Source organism: Nicotiana tabacum, chromosome 20 (genome assembly GCF_000715075.1).
Source record: "Nicotiana tabacum cultivar K326 chromosome 20, ASM71507v2, whole genome shotgun sequence".
Classification (NCBI taxonomy): domain Eukaryota; kingdom Viridiplantae; phylum Streptophyta; class Magnoliopsida; order Solanales; family Solanaceae; genus Nicotiana; species Nicotiana tabacum.
The window spans coordinates 115,239,732-115,260,390 of record NC_134099.1 but is presented as its reverse complement, the minus strand read 5'-3'; the positions used below and the strand labels follow the sequence as shown (position 1 = coordinate 115,260,390).

General features: G+C 41.1%; 1 long non-coding RNA gene across 1 annotated transcript; it reads left to right on the top strand.

Annotated features, from left to right (window-relative positions):
* The first annotated feature begins 16,764 nt into the window (after window positions 1–16,764).
* LOC107801862 (uncharacterized) lies at window positions 16,765–18,842 on the top strand. Its single transcript, XR_001651720.2, has 2 exons — window positions 16,765–17,492; window positions 18,451–18,842. It is a non-coding gene; the product is annotated as an uncharacterized LOC107801862 (long non-coding RNA).
* The last annotated feature ends 1,817 nt before the right edge of the window (window positions 18,843–20,659 follow it).

Sequence of the window (20,659 nt, the reverse complement as noted above, 5' to 3'; positions counted from 1 at the left end):
CTAGACAGAACTTGTAAATGGAATAAGTCCTCTGATACACTATCATGGCTACAAGAACACCATAGTAGTAATAAGAGAGGACTTGGCTATGGGACCCTGCACCTAAGTGGGATCCCAAAAACAAGTACGTCACACTTCCTGAGAATAAAATTTTCACACACTGTGGTAAGATTGGTCACTACAAAAGTGAATGTAATGCAAAAGAAAAGGCTAGTCAAAAGAATAAAACTTTTGTTCAAGGGAAGAATAGGCTACCAGGATGGGCTAAAAAGTATTTAATTCACCCTTTTGCCTATAGAAAGGGACCCAAAGTTGTTTGGGTTCCTAAGACTAACCCGTGATTTCCTTTTGCAGGTCCAAGTGAAGGGGAGCAACCAAATATGGCACATAGATAGTGGCTGCTCAAAGCATATGACTGGAAGTAAGAACCAGTTCCTTTCACTTGAAGACCTAAAAGGAGGTAATGTCTCCTTTGGAAATAGTAAGAAAGGTGAGATCACTGGGTTGGAAAGGTAGGTAAGACAGACTCATATTTTATTAAGAATGTCTACTTAATAGAAGGCTTGCAATATAGCCTAATCAGTGTATCACAATTGCGTGACAGAGGTAACTTGGTCGCATTCACCGCTATCAAATACTTTGTGATAAATCTTACCATTGACAAGATTGTTTTGTAGGGTAAAAAGAGTAAACAATATATACATTGTAGATTTGTCCACTCTTTCAGAAAATGAACTCACTTGCTTAAGTGTGTTGGACGATGATCCCCTCCTTTGGCACAAAATACTTGGACATGCAAGTCTAAGTCAACTCAACAAATTAGTCTTCAAGGACCTGGTGATAGGGCTACCTAACATCAAGTTTAAGGAAGACAAAGTTTGTGAGGCTTGTTCAAGGGGGAATCAGGTAAGATCCTCTTTCAAAAGCAAAACAATGGTAAGCACGACTAGGTCGATGGAACTGGTTCATATGGATTTCTGTGGTCTAATGAGAACATTAAGCAAATGTGGTAAACAATATGTGATGGTGCTTGCTGATGATTATTCTAGGTTTACTTGGACATTGTTTTTAACATCTAAGGATGAATAATTTCACATGTTTACTTCTTTTGTTAGAAAAATCCAAAAACAACTAGGTAATCAACTTGCATCAATTAGGTCTGATCATGGAACTGAATTGAAAATGCTAAGTTTGCTGAATTTTGTGATGAGAATGGCATAGATCATAATTTTTTTGCCTCTAGTACTCTACAACAAAATGGAGAAATTGAAATAAAGAATAGGACACTTGAAGATATGGCTAGGACTATGCTTCTTTCTAGTAAACTGCCCCATAGGCAGAAGCTGTAAACACTGCATGTTACATCATTAATAGGTGCATGACTAGACCTCTTGTAGAGAAGACTCCCTATGAGTTACTTAAAGGGGAAAACCCAAATATATCCCATCTTAGGGCATTTGGATGCAATTGCTTTGTACACAACAATGGAAAGGACTCCCTAAGTAAGTTTCATCCTAGAAGTGATAGGGGAGTATTCCTGGGATATTCCTCACATATAAAATCTTATAAAGTGTACAATAAAAGAACTATGTGTGTAAAAGAAAGTGTACATGTAGTTTTTGATGAAACTATCATTCTTTTTGAGAGACAGGAACATGAAAATGAAGCTATTGGGCTAGTAAAAGGTTTAAATGAAGTCACAGACCAAGATGAAGCTGCATCAGAAGAAGGAATAGGTTCTTCCATCCAGGGCAACCTGATAGGGGGAACTGAACAAAGAAGAATTGAATCTAATTCCCAAATGGAACCGGTCCATGAGCCTGTTCCTCAACAACATAACATGGGAGAAATATCATACAGAAAGCAGTTGGTTGTGAAACATTACAAATATCAAAGTTCTCATCCCATTGAAAACATAATTACTGATCCAACTTTTGGAATTAAAACTAGATCTCAATTAATGAATCTATGTGCTTTTGATGCTTTTCTATCTCTTATTGAACCTAAAAATGTTGCTGAAGATTTTCAGGATGCAGACTGGGTAAATGCAATGCAAGATGAACTCAATCAGTTTGAAAGGATTCAAGTTTGGCATCTAGTACCAAAACCCAAGGACAGATCAGTAATTGGCACTAAATGGGTCTTCACAAACAAACTTGATGAAGATGGAACTGTTACAAGAAACAAGGCAAGGTTGGTGGTTCAAGGTTATAGCCAAGAGGAAGGCATAGACAATGATGAGACCTTTGCTCCAGTTGCAAGGTTAGAAGCAATAAGACTCATCATAGCCTTTACTGCATACATGGAATTTACTCTTCACCAGATGGATGTCAAGAGTACCTTCCTAAATGGCTACTTAAAGGAAGAAGTGTTTGTCAAACAACCCCTAGGGTTTGAAAGCAATGAGTGTCCGAATCATGTATATAAACTAGACAAGGCACTCTATGGACTCAAGTAGGCTCCTAGAGCATGGTATGAACGACTATCTAAATTTTTGCTTGAACATGGCTACAAGAGAGGTGTTTACCGTGAAAATGGTAATAACAATTAAATTTGATTATGGGACTCTAAAATTACGTGATCTATTTTGATGCTAGTTGTTAAGCAGTTGATGCTGTGTATCTGAGACTTAGAAACGAAATGAGAGTTAAGGATAGGGTGATAACCAAACCGATGGGTTAATTATTGGGGCCTCGAGGTCGATTCCGGAGCTCGGCTGGGAGCTATCGAAGGTTGTCGAAGTATGACTAACAGTTAAAGTAAAATCATTGAATGCTCTTTATAGCCAATGATAAGCAATAAATGATAAACAATAACAAAGATAGTAAATGGAAGTAATAATCTCAAGTGAGTATGTTAGAGAGCAGAGAGAATGTTCTTGTTTATTTAGTATGGAGCAATCAATCCTTACAATGTGGTAAGGACCCCCTTTATATCGAAAAATGGGGGATCTTATCATAGTACAAATGCATTTATTACAAATATATGGAGATGGGACTGCTAGTCGACGTCATGATGCGGGCTCAGACTAGCCTGACAGACTTTGTCGACCCTAGTTGCACCTTTGGGAACTCCCCTCTTTTCCAATATAGCTGTTGGTCTGCATTGTCCCGAGGTGGAGCATCGATTCCCCTCGAAAGTGAACCTCAACCCCAGTCTCGACCCTTAGGAAGTATGTTCGCGGGGCATTATAATGATGAGGAAATTGGACCCTCCGATTTTACCGTGCACAGATAGTCTCCGCGTTTCTTAGAGTGAAAGTGATATGAAACGATCTTGAACCTTTGCCCCCTCTGATACTTTTGTAACGATGGCAATCATAAGGTGCCAAAAGACGATGCACATGCAGCCCTTGAAGGCCCCTGGATTGATTATGGCAGTTAGTTGCCCCTCGGCCTCCTTCAACGCGCACGCGAGGCTTCTATAAATACTGCCATTCTCGTTCTTTCCAACTTAATACATTTCAAAACCCCAAAAAAGGTTCCTTCTGCCTTTACTTTTGTTCTTTCCTAGGAAGGCAACTTCCCTTTTTCTTCCGGAATTTTCTAGTAATGGCGAAAACTTCTGCCTCTGTTTCTCAGAAGAATGTGGCCTCATCCTCTTCTCTTTTATCCCAAGGTGAAGCGGCAATGCCTCCTCGTGCTGAGGAATGCGTTCCAAGATTTTTTGCGATGGCTTCTGATTTCAAGGTTGAGAGGCCTTCTTCAAAGCCGGGGTGCAGTGAGCTCGTGACTTAGTATATTAGCTCGATAACAGACATCGGAAGAGTGAGAGTTGATTGTCGTTGGGGTGATGCAGTGCTTGTAGGGCCATCTTCGCCCCCGATTGAGCCCGTGATTCTCAACTTCTACCAATGGTATCAAGTGACCCTTGGCCAAATTCATCCTTCATTCTAGCATGTTGTTTACATAATCAGGTACTACGTGAACATGATCGAGGAGATGCCCTTCACTCTCGACTATCAGATCATGATGTACAGCCCACATCTCTTCTGCAAGGGTCTAATCAAACTCCGCTTCTGAGCCCCGAGGGCCCCCTTCACCTGTACAGAGGAGCTTGGGAATGGGGGATGGATAAGCTGCTTTGTCCAAGTAAGGACTTCTGACTTGATCCCGGCGGAAAGGATGTCATTTCCCGAGCGGTGGAATGTAGAACGTAAGTAGACACGTTATCTAGCATTCCATCGCTTCTCTTTGAATATGTTCTTCCACGTACTTAATGTTTCTTACTAATGTAGCCGCAGCAATTTATCTCGGCACGGTTCCGGACCTCCCGAGTTGGGTCGGCCGTTTGGACTCGATTTGACCGTATGCTGAGCGAGTATGTAGTGATTTATCTCGGTGTCGGTGGGAAGCTAAGGACCATGGTGAGCCTCTACCCCTGATGTAGTCATCCTTTTTTACCTAAATTGCTACTGGCAGAGCTCTCGATCTCAATCACAACCACGGCACTAGCAGGGAGTGCAAGATGCCCCGCACGAAGAATCTTCCGATGCAGGGATGCCTATCAAAGGCGGAGATGTGATCGAAAGGCTTCCAACCATTCCCAAGGGAGTCCCAAAGATTGATGCTTCCCTCGTCTTTGGCGAGATAAGCAGGCTTTGCGTGCAGGTAATCTTTGCGAACCCTGATTGTTGCTCAGGCCTCGGTTGCTCTGTCCTTTGTCTTTCTAACTTGTCTTTTTTTGTGGATTCAGGACAAGGCGCTTTACAATCAGAGTTTCACCTGGCATCAGGCCGAGGTAACCCGTCATGAGCGCGAGAAGGCTCTCCTTACTGAACAGGTTATCTAGTCCCCATTTGCCATTATCTGAATGTTTTGCCAGATCCCAGTGTTTTAACATCTTGGATCTGATTTGTGTAGTTTGAGAAGGAAGGTGTCCTGTTGAGGGAAGAGCTCCGGGCCAGAGACTCTGAAGTCTTCGAACTCAAATGGCGTGAGAGAGAGATAACTTCCGAGAGGGATGCCCTCCAGGAGAAGGTGACCTTAGTTGGGCGTTAGCTTAGTGAAGCGAGGGATGATATTGACATGTATAGAGGTCTCCATTTTGAGTTGATAATACATTATACGGGATCAAAACTGAAGTCGAGGTGCTTATATCTTTGCATGGAGAGGATGATTTTGCGACAAGCGCTCAAGCCGAAAGGCCGCCCAAGGGGGCCGCGCTGAAATTGACTCGGGCTGTGGAGCATGCTCTTTTGGGATCTTGAAGGCAGACTTTTGGGGACATACATGCGGGAGATATCACTTTGCCTGCCTAGCTCGAGAGGGTGAAGACCCTAGAGAAGAGCGATGCTTCCTTGCTTGCTTTCGGAGGTGCATTAGGAAGTGGCTCAAAAGGTGATAAAAATGAAGGCGGAGCCCCCGGAGGGGAAGTGTCCGTCGAAGAGGGGCCATTGAAGGATGCGTAGTTGTTGGGGTGAAACCTTTGGTGGAGACATCGAAGATGTAGGCTCGATGATAGATTAGGATTTTGTTTGGTTTTCTCTTTGTAAGGGTTTTGTCAAGACTTGTAAACATCCCCCTGGGGGCCATAAGAAGACTTTTTGTTTCCTATCCTTTCTTTAATTTATTTTTTTCGGAAATACTATGTGTTGTATTTTGACTTTTGACCCAAGGTCCCAGACCTCAGGTTAGACCCTCAAGCTTTGCTATTGTCGGGCGACCTGGCCTTTATGTATTCGGCCGGCAGGACCTTTGATCTTAGCGCTGGTAACAGTGACTCGTACGTATTGGGTCAGTATACCCTTTTAGTGTAAGCTGGCATTTGAGCTCTTATGTTTTTGCTCTCAGGCATTTTTATTAGTTTGGGCTCAGTCTCCGAGTCAAATTTCGACTCGAGTTCATTTGACCCTCAAGTTTTAAAATTTTGAGCTAGCCCTTAGGCTCTTACGTGTCGGGTCGAAGCGACCTTATATGTGAGCTGGCGATAATGGCTCTTATGCCTTGGGTCGAAGCGATCTTTTATGTGAGCTGGCGACAATAGCTCTTATGCCTTGGGTCGAAGTGACCTTTTATGTGGGCTAGCGACAATGGCTCTTACGCCTTGGCCTTAGGCATATTTAGTTAACTATTTTGGGTTCAGTATCTGAGTCGGGTTTCGACTCGAGCTCATTCAACCCTCATGTTTTTGGATTTGAGTGGGCTGGCGATAATGGCTCTTACTCCTTGGGTCGAAGCGACCTTTTATGTGAGCTGCCGACAATAGCTCTTATGCCTTGGGTTGAAGTGACCTTTTATAGGCTTTGGTTCTCCCTCGTTAAGGACTTTTTTGAAATAATTTTTGCCTGACTCTTCGATGGTTTGAGAAGAACCTCGATTATAAGTCGTTATATAGCAATGATCGAACACCTCGGGAGGTTTGGCTCAAAGGCTGAGTATCTCGAAGCCTATGATTTGGAGCTGACATAGTCGAAGCTCTTTTGCCTATGTCGAGAGTAGCCTGTTTAACGGGTTCTTTTCGAAGTAGATTCGAAGTAATTGAAGGCCTGTCATTTTGTAGCGACGGTCGAGCGTCCCTGAGTCGCGTTAGTTCGGCTGGTACAGCCTTGTGACCAGAGTCATTTGTGTTCGGCCAGAGCCTTTAAGTCCTGAGTGAAGTAGGTTCGGCATCTATATTGAGGGTATGCCTTTTTATGGGTCTTACAAGTTCGATATATAGCCGAAACATTGAGATCGGGTTTATGCCTTTTGTGAGGTCTTACAAGTTTTACATGCCTTTGAGGTCTTACAGTTTTACATGTCTTTGAGGTCTTACAGTTTCACATGCCTTTGAGGTCTTATAGTTTTGGATACATGGTACAAGTATTGTTCATGCCTTGCTTGAGGTCTTATAGATATTACTATTGCCTTATGTAGGTCTTACAAGACCGAGGCTGCCTGCATGTGACCTTACAACCTCGGGTTTTGATAAGTCGATGGAGGTGGCACTTGACGGCAGTCCCCAAGTCGTCGAGGGTTTCTTGACTCGGGAGCCATTACTTGTAAACTTGGTATTGCCTCATTGAGGGCTTACGATTTTGGTGATTCCGACCCTGAGGTCATGCTATTTTTGAGATTTTGGCGTTAGTCTCCGAGTGTTCGAGACACCTTCAATTTTGGATACATTTTATGATCTTGATGTTGCCTCATTGAAGGCTTATGAGTTTGAAGTTTTGACCCGGGGGTCGTTCAGGTGTCGAATTGTTGACGCCAATCTTCGATTGTTTGTGGCATTTTTGATAGAGGAGTTTGGTTTCTCTATATGGGCACGGTTCGTTTGACTGTTTGGCCCGGTACATTACTTTTCCTATCGAGGTCCTATATGGTGTATCTTTTCTTTCCTAGGTAGGTGCCCTTCCGGGGGGATGCCCTCCAGTATTCGAGGTGGATTGCAAAAGAAATCTTGAATACTTGTTGAGTCTCCTTAGGTGTCGTATGGCCATTGCCTCGTTAAAAACCTTGCCGGTAAAACCCTTTTAGGGACAAAATCTGGTCGAAGGAAAAGAGTGCAACGCGTGCTCGAGGGTGTTTTCGGAATCTTCAATCGGATGCCCTAGCAATAATATCGTTTTAGCATTGATATGTTTCAGTTGATTGGAAGTTGTTCGCCCTCTATAGTACCGAGCTTGTAAGACCATTTGCCGAATACTTCGATGACGTAGTATGGTCCTTTCTAATTTTGGCCTAGCTTTCCTTCATTAGGCTTTCGAGTGTTAAGGGTGACTTTCCTTAGAACCAAGTCCCCAACTCCAAAATGTCAGAGGCTTGTTCTCCTATTATAATATTTTTCGATCCTTTGCTTTTGGGCAGCCATCCGGACAAGTGAGGCTTCTCGCTTTTCATCTAGTAGTTCGAGGGCCGTTGTCATGGCGTCGTTGTTCGAGCTCTCAATGGTGTGTTGGAATCTGGCGCTCAGCTCCCCGACCTCTACTAGTATCAAAGCCTCGGCGCTGTACCTAGAGAGAAAGGTGTTTCCCCTGTGCTTGATTTTGAAGTTGTTTGGTATGCCTACAGTACTTCGTGCAACATTTCTCTCCACTTTCACTTGGCGCTTTCTAGCTTCTTTTTTAAGTTTTTTAAGCTTTGGATGATGGTAACTGCCTCCCGTTATCGCATGTTATCTCGGAAGGAATCCCCGAATTGGCACAAATATGGTCCCAGATAAAGTTAATGACTTCTTTCTCTCTTACCTTCTCAAAGGCCTGCGCTTCCACTCATTTTGAGAAATAGTCAATCATAAATAAAATGAATTTAGCTTTACCCGATGCCGTCGGCAAGGGCCTGACGATGTCTATCCCCTATTTCATGAATGGCCATGGTGATAAGACCGAATGTAGTTGTTCGCTGGGTTTCTGAATCATAGGGGCAAATCTCTGGCATTTATGGCATTTCTAGACAAATTCCTTAGTTTCTTTTTACATGTTATCCCAGTAGTAGCCTGACCTGATTATCTTTCGGACCAAAGAATCGGTGCCGGATTGATTTTTACAAGTACCCTCGTGAATTTCTCGGAGTACATAATCTGTATCCCCTGGCCCCAGACATACTGCTAGGGGGCCATCGAAAGTTCTTCTGTATAGAGTCTTGTTTTAATCGAACGAGAACATGGTTGCTTTGGTTCGCAGGGCCCTCGATTCCTTTGGATCCATGGGTAATTTTCCATCTTTCAGGTAATCAATATATTTATTTCTCCAGTCCCATGTTAGGCTGGTGGAATTAATCTCCGCATGACCTTCCTCGATCACTAATTTAGATAGCTGAATAACACCCCCGGGGAGTAGGTCATCTTCTTCAATAGATGATCCCAGGTTTGCGAGGGCATCGGCCTTACTATTCTGCTCTCGAGGTACATGGACTAAAGTCCATTCTTTGAAGCGACGCAATGCAACATGGATTTTGTCCAAATACCTCTACATCCTGTCTTCTTGGACCTCGTAGCTCCCATTCACCTAGTTCACTACCAGGAGTGAATCGCATTTTGCTTCGATGGTCTCGGCTCCCAGGCTTTTGGCCAATTCTAAACCTACAATCATAGCCTCGTACTCGGCTTCTTTGTTAGTCAATTTTGCAGTTTTTATAGATTGTCTTATCACGCCGCCTGTAGGTGGCTTTAGGACTATACCGAGTCCGGAACCTCTCATGTTTGTGGCGCCGTCAGTATACAGGGTCCATACCTCGGAAGACGTGCCTGATTTCAATAAAAGTTCCTTTTCTACCTCGGGCACGAGGGAGGACGAGAAATCGGCCACGAAGTCCTCCGTAATTTGGGACTTGATGGATGTCCGATGTTGATACTCGATATCATACCCCCCGAGTTCGATGGCCCATTTGGCCAATCGACCTGATAGCTCGGGTTTGTGCAATATGCTTCGGAGGGGTATGTCGTTAGAACGCAAATATGGTGCCATTGAAAATAGGGTTTCAATTTTTGCAATGCGCTTAATAACGCAAGAGCTAATTTCTCAAGGTGTGGGTACCTAGTTTTGGCATACCCTAGGGTCCAGCTTACATAATAATAAGGGAATTGCGTACCTTGCTATTATCAAACTAGCATGCCGCTTACCGCTATCTCGGATAGGTCCAAGTAGAGATATAGTGTTTCATCCTTTTTTGGCGTGTGGAGCAGAGGTGGGCCAGTTAGATATCGCTTCAGCTTTTCTAATGCGCGTTGGCATTGTTGTTTTTCCTTTTGAGTAAAGCGAAGAAATAATGGCTGATGTTGGATGACCTTGATATGAATCTGCCCAGAGCCATTATTCGCCATGTTAGCTGTTGCACGGCCTTTACATTGTATACCACTGTGATTTCTTCGATGGCCTTGATTTTATCGGGGTTAATCTCGATCCCCCTATTTGATACCATGAAGCCTAAGAATTTGCTCGAACCTACTCCAAAGGCACATTTCTTGGGGTTGAGCTTCATGTTGTAACTTCTAAGGATGTCGAATGTTTCCTGCAAATGAGTTAAAGGGTCCACTATGCGCAGGGACTTAACTAGCATATCGTCAATATAAACTTCCATGGATTTACCTACTTGATTCTCAAACATTTTATTAACTAGATGTTGGTATGTAGCCCATAGGTTTTTTAGTCCGGAGGGCATTACATTGTAACAGTAGGTACCATACTTTGTGATGAACGAAGTCTTCTCCCTGTCTTCGGGGTTCATCTTAATTTGCTTGTACCCCGAGTAGGCATCGATAAAGTTGAGCGTCTCATGGCCAGCCGTAGCATCGATCAGACGATCGATGTTAGGCAGTGGGAACGAATCCTTGGGACATGCTTTATTTAAGTCTTTATAATCTACGTATATTCTTAGCTTATTTCCCTTTTTGGGTACCACTACTACGTTGGCCAACCATTCGGGGTACTTTACCTCTCTAATGGACCCTATTTTAAGAAGTTTTGTTACCTCATTCTTGATGAATGTGTGTTTTATCTCAGACTGGGGTCTTCTTTTTTGCTTCAGCGGTTTGAACCTGGGGTCGACACTCAATCGGTGGGAGGTTATTTCCGGCGGGATACCCGTCATATCTATGTGGGGCTAAGCGAAACAGTCGATATTATCAATAAGAAATTGAATGAATTATTTCCTGAGTTCGGGGGTTAATCCCGTTCCTAGGTATACCTTACGATCAGGGAGGTGTTCGATCAAAACAGCTTGCTCCAGATCTTCAATTGTCGATTTCGCTGCATCCGATTCTTCGGGGGAAACGAAAGTTTGAGGAGAGAGGAAATCTTCTTCATCGTCCTTGGGGGTCTGTCTGCTCCTAGACACATCCGAGGTCGGGAGTACGGGGGTCGACTCCTCCTGGTAAACCGCGAACCTTTCTTTCGCCGCATGATGTTCTCCATATATGGTTGTTATGCCATCCTTTGACAGAAATTTAATCATCTGGTGCAAAGTTGACGGTACTGCCCTTATGCTGTGTATCCACGGCCTACCAAACAATGCATTATACCTTATGTCTCCATCGATGACTTGAAACTTGGTGTTCTGAACTGTGCCGTACGTGTCGACTGGAAGGGTGATTTCTCCTTTTGTTACTTCGTCGGTCATGTTGAAGCCGTAGAGGACCCGGGAGGCGGGTATGATCTGATCGAGCAACCCAAGCTGTTCTACTACCCCTGACCTGATTATGTTGGTGAGCTGCCTAGATCCACGAGACATTTAACTTAAATGTTATTTAAAAGAAATGAGATTATCAGCACGTCGTTGTGTGGTTCTGCCAAGGTTTCGAGATCCTCTTCACTGAATGCGAGGGTGTCTTCGGCCACGTGGTCTCAGATCGGCCCTTCTATTGTAGCGAATATTTTTGTCCATGGGCCCTTGGGGAATGTCGATACCTCCAATAATCATATAACGACATGCAGAGGAATCTCTTTTTGAGCTCAGGTTGGATTTTGCTAGGTTTCCCGCAGAATGTTTCGGCGCGCTTTCTGGTGAACATGAGGAGCGATGCCAATGCATTGGGCATTGCGTGAGATCGTATCCTTGGGGGTCGGCTCCGGTGCATTCACAGGGATCCGTGGTGGTATATCGACACCTGGAACAGCCACACCATTCTCTCCTCGGGTCTCGAGGTAGTTGTTTTCATCTCTATTTACTTAGTTAGGCATTTTGACCTGAAATTTGAAGATCTTGGACAAGAACAGGTGTGAAAGGTAACTTGCGTTATGTGATGAAACCTGCAAGAAAATAACCACTATTATTTTTATCCCCACGGTGGGCGTCAAACTATTTACCGTGAAAATGGTAATAACAATTAAATTTGATTACAAGACTCTAAAAATACGTGATCTATTTTGATGCTAGTTGTTAATCAGTTGATGTTATGCATGTGAGACTTAGAAACGAAATGATAGTTAAGGATAAGGTGATAACCAAACCGATAGGTTAATTATCGAGGCCTCAAGCTTGTCGATTCAGGGCCTCGAGGTCGATTCCAGAGCTTGGCTAAGAGCTATCGAAGGTGGTCGAAGTATGACTAACCGTTATAGTAAAATCAATGAATGCTCTTTATAGGCAATGATAAGCAATAAATGATGAACAATAACGAAGATAGTAAATGGAAGTAATAATCTCAAGAGAGTATGTTAGAGAGCATAGAGAATGTTCTTGTTTATTTAGTATGGAGCAATCAATCCTTACAATGTGGTAAGGACCCCCTTTATATAGAAACATGGGGGATCCTATCATTGTAAAAATGCATTTATTACAAAGATATGGAGATGGGACAGCTAGTCGACGTCATGATGTAGGATCAGACTAGCCTTACGAACTTTGCCGGCTCTAGCTGCACCCTTTGGGAACTCCCCTTTTTCCAATATAGTCATTGGCCTGCATTGCCCTGAGGTCGAGCATCGACGGCCCTCGAAGGTGAACTTCGACCCCAGTCTCGAGCCTTGGGAAGTATGTTCGCGGGGCTTCATAATGACGAGGAAATTGGACCCTCCGATTTCACCGTGCACACGAGGTAAAATTGATAGAACTCTATTCTTGAGGGAAAAGGTAAGGATCTTCTTGGAGTACAAATATGTGTTGATGACATAATTTGGGGCAACCATTGAAAAAATAAGTAAGAAATTTGCTAAACTTATGGGGAGTGAATTAGAAATGAATATGATGGGTGAGCTTAATTTCTTCTTAGGCTTATAAACTAAACAAAACTCAAATACAACCATGATCCATCAGCAGAAATATGCAAAAGAGATGATTAAGATGTTTAAAATGGAAGAATCAAAGGAAATAGACACTCCTATTGCAACGGCCACAAAATTGGACATAGATGAACTTGATTCATCTGTTGATCAGAAGTTGTATAGGGTTATGATTGGTTCACTTTTGTATCTTACTGCTAGCAGACCTGATATTATTTTCAGTGTTGGGTTTTGTGCTCGATTTCAAGCAAACCCAAAGGAATCCCACTTGACTGATGTTAAGAGAATATTGAGATACTTGAAAGGCATTATTGACCTTTACCTTTGGTATCCAAAAGGTAGTAACTTTAACATAGTGGGATATGTTGATGCTGACTATGCAGGTTTCTTTGTGGATAGGAAGAACACCTCAGGTATGGCACACTTCCTTGGTTCATGTCTTGTGTCATGGGCTACTAAAAAGCAAAATTCAGTGGCTTTATCTATTGCTGAAGCTGAGTATATTGTTGTTGCTTCCTGTTGTGCTCAATTGTTGTGGATCAAATAACAGTTAATGGATTTTGGTATTCAAGTTAGTTGCATCCCTATTTTCTATGATAACACTAGTGCTATTAGTTTGACTAAGAACCCGGTTCATCATAAGAGAACTAAGCATATAGATGTTAGACATCAATTCTTGAGGGACAACTATGAGAAAGGACTGATCACTATAGAATTTTGTGCTACTGATAAACAGATTGCTGACATCTTTCCAAAAGCACTGAGTAGAGAAAGCTTTGAAAGGAACAGATTAGAACTAAGGATGATTAACATCACCGAATGGAACCAGTTCAGAATGTACAATGAAAAAAAATTGGTTTGGAAATCTGGAACTTGTGTAAATATCTAGATTAATCTTTGCTCAGTCTCATACTGTAAATAGTATACTCCTGTGCCATGTATTGATATGACTCACTAATCTCTAACAAAATTTCTTCTATTTTGGCAAATTGAGCATGATCAAGAGGATTCTTAGGGAAGAACTTGGTTCATCAGTACTGGTTCATCTGAATAATGAGGTATGTTTTCTACACTCTGCACAATTAGAAATATCAATATTTAATTCATGAGCAGAGTCCTACCTATGTTCAAAAACTTCAGAAAAACCTATCATTTTGAGTTTGAACCAGTTCCGTCTCTATTAGAATACTCACCGTATAAAATACCTAGAATCTTAGGAAGCTTAACCGCTCGTTCAACCTGAAATTTCAGAGTGATTGGACTTCTAATTGACTACAAAAAGCTGTCGTTAGACATTAATTAACCCTCTCTCTTTAAAAACCATCATCATCATTACTGTCACTCTCATAATTCTCAAAACCGTCATTTTCTTTCGTTCTTTACTCTTCTCTCTTCAAAAGCTCAATTCAAAAAATTTCTTCCAGAATTAGAAAAGATGACCAACCCCAAGATAACCCAGGCACTCCTCCACCACCTACACCCTCCAATTCCTCCACTACTCCTCAACCTAGCACAACCCTCCAACCTAGGAAAAGGCGAGTGAAGATGCTTGCTCGCAAAACTCTGGCTACAAGTGCTCTTTCAAAAAAAACTAAATGTAAAATTAAAGGCTAGTCAAGCCCAAGATTCTGAAAATTATAATGATTCTTTCAAGTCTGCGAGTGACAGGGAAGGAACTAGGTCTTCTGATTCTGAGAAAGAGCAAAATCCCCTTTCTGAGGTACGTTATGTGTTAGTTAAAAATTTGGACAATCATTTTGTTTTGATTGATTCTGTTATGAATGTGGAAACGCCTGAGTCAAGAAGGAGGGGATATAAAAATAAAAGAGAAAAAGAAAAGGAGAGTGAGGGTGTGAGCAGTAATGTGAGGGGAATAGGGAGAGAGGTGACAGATTCCTCACCCACCTCTGAAGTTGTTAAACTGGCACTGTGGACCTGAGCCAGAAAAGGTTGTAGAAAGTAGCAAGAAAACATGGGGAAGTGGTTCAAGGGAGGCTGTTAAAGGGCTGGTCAATCTCAGTTCACATGCAGATAAATCCGGTTCATCTATTGAGGAGACCCTAGCAGACCTTCTGAAGAAAGTGGGTGCAAGCTATAACCCCAAGAAAAGGAGAACCCCAACACCAAAAGCTCCTAGCACTACAAAAACTACCAAGAAAAGAAAGACTACTTCTCCAATAACTGTTGATTCCTCTACCAAAGGAAGGGCCACAAGGAGTAAGTTAAACCTGAGTGAGAATGAGCTACAAAAAGCTATGGCAGAAAGCAGGAAGAAAAGAATGGACAAAGGGAAAGCTAAGGTTGCAAAGCCTGTTGAGGCTGTTGATGTAGATGTGATGGACTCGGTCAATCAGGAAGAACATGTGACTAAGGAGGTTCATACCCCTAAGCCCAAGAAGACCAAGACTTCTTCAAAGAAGTCTTCACCTGTTTCCAAGGCTGTTGAACCCTCTTCTTTGGCTAAAAGAACAAGGTCTGTTGTGAAAGCCAAGCAAGTTAAGATTACTGAAGAAGAAGATTGGAGTGGTGAAGAAGAGGGTGAATCTAATAATGAACAAGATAAACTGGCCAAGTTTGGCAAATGCAGAATCTTGAAGGGTAGACTTTTGAAGGATTTGGAGGAACCAAGGATGGTTCGACTAGTTGATGCTCTAGCTGTTCAGGGATGGAATGACATGGTCCTTCAGTTGGATAGCATGCTAGCAAGAAATGAGATTATTGAGTTCATGGCCAATGCAGAGGCTAAGGATGGCAGAGTTACCAGTCAGGTGAAAGGGGTTCAAGTGACTTTCGATGCAAAAGAGCTGTGTGAGATTCTTGATACTCCTTCTGAAGGGTATGATGACTACACGAGGCAAAAATGGCCAAGTCTAGACTCTCTTCCTACTGCCCTTGCCATTACTAGGAAATTCTGTGATATCACAGAAGTGAATGAGGTCAAGGTTGTGCATAAGAGTGAAATGAAGTCATGCCACAAAGTCCTGTTTGAATTTGTCAACAAGTGTTTGTTGCCTAGGCAGGAAAGAAGACACATTGCTAACTACATGGATTTGGTTTTGATGGAGTGTCTTGAAAGTGGAAGGCAGATCAACTAGTCTAGATTTATTAACATGCTTCTTTATAGGGTTATCAATGGCTCCAAGGCCCATGCCACTCTGTATGGGTTTATTCTCACTGATGTTCTTGCTCTTTGCAATGTGCCACTAAAGATGTGGGAAATGGCCACAAACAAAGACCATTTTGGAATCAACACTCTGATTTCTTGTGACTATGAGGTCAATGCCATTCCCAATGAACCTAGTTCATCTAAAAAGACATCTATCAATAGAAAGCTCAGAGCTCTATTGCAGGAGAGTGGAGCAAAGGATGCTGAGATAGCTAGGCTGAAGACTCGGTTGGCAGAGGTTGAATCTGAGAGAGATGCTCTTAGAACTAAGCTCACAAAAGAAAAGGAAAAGAATGATGGCATTCTTCAAGACATGATGCATCTTCTCCAAGCCAAAACTCAATCCTCTAGTTCTTCCAAGAATTAATTTCCTTAGCCTTCATTTCTTGAACTTTTAGTTCTTCCAAGACTTAAAATCTTTGTGTTCTTTAATTTCTGTACTTATTATTCCGCAATAGTAGTAGTTGGAACACATAGAAGAATTAGGTCCTTCTATAATCAGGTTAGGCGAAAAATTGGACACAACACAAATCACCCCCTCTTGTGTGGTATTGAAGTATAAAACATCACTAAAGTAAAATAATTTCCTGCAGTTACTTTTGAGGTTGTTTGAATAATGTTTGTTACTCCCTTCGGACTATAATAATTGGCCTTTTTGTCTTTTTATTTTGGTCCAAAATAAGTGTCAATTTACATAAACAAGAATGAATTAATTTTATATTTTTAAAATTTAGCCTTATTTACATATTCCAATCTGTCAAGATAACTATTAATTAAGGGTGATTTAGTAAATATATTTTTTTCTAAGAGTTCATATTTTCTTAAGGGGTATACCAAAGATTAAAATATCACTTATTATGGACCGAATGGAGTACTAAATATCATGCATTCTTTTTCTTACTATATAGAGGAGCCCTAAAGCATGCGGTCGACATCTCTGCTTGCCGACATGAGGGCAGTTAGGTATTTTCATCCACCTTTTATGCTACGAGAAATTTCCTGCGCTTCTGTACAGCAACACGTAGCTAAAGTTGGCTGACTACGCTGTCTGTGAGATAACAACGCACAGAAAGCGCTAACCTACGGAGATTTTTTAACTTCTACGGAAACTCTCTGTTGTCTCTTCCCCGTGCCTCCCTATTTTTTGCTTTATTTCTCGATTTTAGTCCATCAATTCTCCTTCTGCCAATATCAATAGCGCTGGTGAGGCTTTCTCCATTACTGTCCTTTTACAAGTCGACTCTTCTGTGAATTTTGCACTCCTTTTGACAAGAGAAATTTAGGTTTCGGTTGTGGTTGTTCGCTGCTTTAGCTTTGTTCCATCAAGGTTATCGTACTGTTGTACTGCAAAATTTAATTTTCGGTGTCGATTGGCTAGGTGTTTGCGTATTACAGAAGAAGTACGACTGACCTTGTCCTGTTTCTCTATTGAAACGACTGACCTTGTCCTGTTTCTCTATTGGATTTGGATTAGAAATCAGGGCTTTTTATTTGCAGGTGTTATTTCTTTCTTGTTTTGGGCCTCATTGGGTTTTTCCTTTTGGGACGAATCGAGATTGACATGAAGTTCTTTCGCTATCTTGTTATCTGTTGCACTTAGTTCTTCAAATTACAGAACAACTTACTGCAAGTTGGAAATCTGGAGGAGTATCTAATTCCAAATTATCCAGCTCTGAAATCCCACAGGTTGTGTTACCATTTCCTTGTTATCTGTTGCACTTAGTTCTTAAATGCATAGAAAGCCTGTTATATGCATGAATAGGTAATGCAATAATTTGTTTTACATAACTGTAGTATAAGAGTAAGTATGCTATTCAAAAGGGCGTGTTATCACAGGAAACACCTATAAGAATCTTATAGTACGAGGCACTTAAATATATTGTTATCTTTTTTATCGAAACTTCTTATGAAAGAACTCAAAGTGATTTAACTTTTACATGTGTTAAATTTTTGAAGATTATATTTTGTTTCATACTGGTATCCTTTTTTTGCTTCTACTTTGTGTTCCACGTTTTTCCGAGCAAGTAAATAATATTTTTGTAGCCTTTGATCTCTCAAATTGGCTTTGGAACCTTAATTTTTGTAGGTTGACGCTGTCATAATAGGAAAACTGCGAAGTGTATTTATTTTTATCCGCAGAATGCATCATGGTTCACAAGTTAGGGAGATTGCATGGCACATTGACGACGCATTGTTAGGAAAACGGTCAAGCTACAGTTCCTGTTTGGGTTGACAAAATTAAGAAAAAACTTGGCTTGATCCATATCCAATATCACCTAAGTGGACTTGAAGATAACAGTAGCTTGGAACAGACCATTTATTAAAAATCATTAGCCATACTTTTCAAGAGGAGAGGAAGGGTTTAGACTTGGCTAAAGAAGCTCTTGTCCTTTTCCGGATATTTAAATGTCAAATTGTAAAAGTAGGAGCAGATTAGTTTTGACTATGATATTTGATTGGATTGGATTGAGAGCTAAGAAGAGGCTTATTGTCAGGCATCTGGATGGACTTCTCTTAGTTTCAAAAAATCATAGCAATTGCAGATATACTTAAAATTGGAGCTAATTAGTAGAATTATATAAACCGTTGATCTAAAAATTCATGTTTGCTGCTGAACACTAGCTCATTCTTATCTGTTTTGCAGAGCTCAAGAGAGCCTGCCATCCATTTACAAAGATACAAATTCTGGAATGTCATCAACTCCTCAATCAGAAGTACCAAAGCTAGAGAACAAATCATGGCACTGTCTTGGTGCCCGAACAGAAAGGAACAAAGAGATAATCAATTTCAAAGTGGACGTCTAATAAAATCAATTTGAGTCCAGAAAGTTTTTATGAATGAGATAATCTATTTCAACAAAATTCCATTCTTGAGTGGCTTCTGTATTATGAAATGCTCATCTTTCCACCAGTAATGGTGAATTTGATCCTTTCATTCATTCTTTTTTAGTAGACATGATTCAATTGATAAAACAAATCATGTTGTATCCTATTTTGTCTTCTATTTGTTATTGTATTGGTTTAAATTTATGCTTCAGTATATTAAGGCCACACGCTTGTGCTATATTTGCCTCAATTAATCCAAAGCTTCAAGGTTGCAGACGCAAGTTAGAAAAAAAATTGTTAGAGCATGAACATACTGCAAGTTGTTCGCATGGGCAAGATTATCTAGTGTACTTTTATATGTTGAATTCAGTATTGTCGTCAATAAGCTGTAACCATACAGCAGGCTTGTCTCTTGGAGAAAAAAATTGGTACGTCTCTCAATGAGAAGATTAATATGTTTGTGTTTTTTGTCAATCTGCCGTTCAGTGGAGAGTAATTCTTACGTTCTTACTAAATTTTAACTATACAATTGTCTGAATGATATCCCTTTTTTTTGGTGCAAAAAGATAAGGAACAATAAAAATTTCCACATTACTCATTGGAAAATATAAAGAAGTAATGAAAAACTTTTAAAAATTTGTTCAATTCATTGTTAGAGACAAAGGTAAATTTACGGAAAAAGTTAATTCTCCAAATTTACCTTGTCTAGTATGTATAAAAGCGTCAATATTCTACTCAAAGTTTTACAATATCCAATTGCATGTCTTGCATTTGTAGCAGGCGTGTGATACGCTAAAAAAATGGAGTAGTATTAGCAAATGATGTTTTATTTGAAATCAATGTATTTGATGATTTATATGTAATGACGTTGAAGAAATACATAACCAAGATTGATCTTTTGGCTGCAAAAATATCAGCAACTTCCTGATATACCTAACAAATCATCTAACCACACAACGGATTGCATTGCAAGTGCTTGCCTTTAATCGGTCCTAGTAGCAACAACAATATACCCAGTATTATCTCACATTGTGGGGTCTGGGAAGAGTAGTATGTACGCAGGTCTTACCTCTATCTTGTGAGTATAGAGAGTATGTTTCCAATAGACTCTCGGCTCAGGAAAGCATAAGCACCAAATTAATGAAAATATAGACAAGAAGAGACAGTACCAAAAAGCCATATAAAAGCAGAATAAAAACAACAATATAGTAATGTGATCAATAATAAAAGAAAACAACGGTTAGTCATAAAAACCTACTACCAACAAAAAGCAAGACTACGTGACAATACTACTATTATGAACACTCTAGACTACCTACTCTACTATCATAATCCTCGACCTCCATACATTCCTATCAAGGACCATGTCCTCGGTAAGCTGAAGTTGCGTCATGTCTTGCCTAATCACCTCTCCCCACCTCTTCTTTGGCCTACCTCTACCTCTCTGTAGGCCCTCCAATGCCAACCTCTCACACCTCCTCACCGAGGCGTCTGTGCTACTCCTCCTCACATGACCAAACCACCTAAGCCACGCTTCCCGCATTTTGTTCTCAATAGGGGTCACACCCACCTTGTCGCGAATAATCTCATTTCTAATCCTATCTAACCTGGTGTGACCTCACATCCAACTTCAACATCCCCATTTCTGCTACCTTCATCTTCTGGACATGAGCGATCTTGACTAGCCAAAACTCAGCCCAATACAACATTGTTGGTGTGACCACCACTCTGTAGAACTTACCCTTAAGTTTCGGTGGCACCTTCTTGTCACACAAAACTCTAGAAGTGAGTCTCCATGTCATCTATCTTGCCCCAATAAGATGTGCGACATCTTTATTAATCTCCCCATCCCCTGGATAATAGACCCAAGGTACTTAAAATTCCCTCTCCTAAGGATGACCTGCGAGTCCAACCTCACTTCCCCTTCTCATCCTTGAATCTCGCCACTGAACTTACACTTCAAGTATTATGTCTCATCAATCAATACAATATCATCTATAAATAGCATGCACCACGGCACCTCCCCTT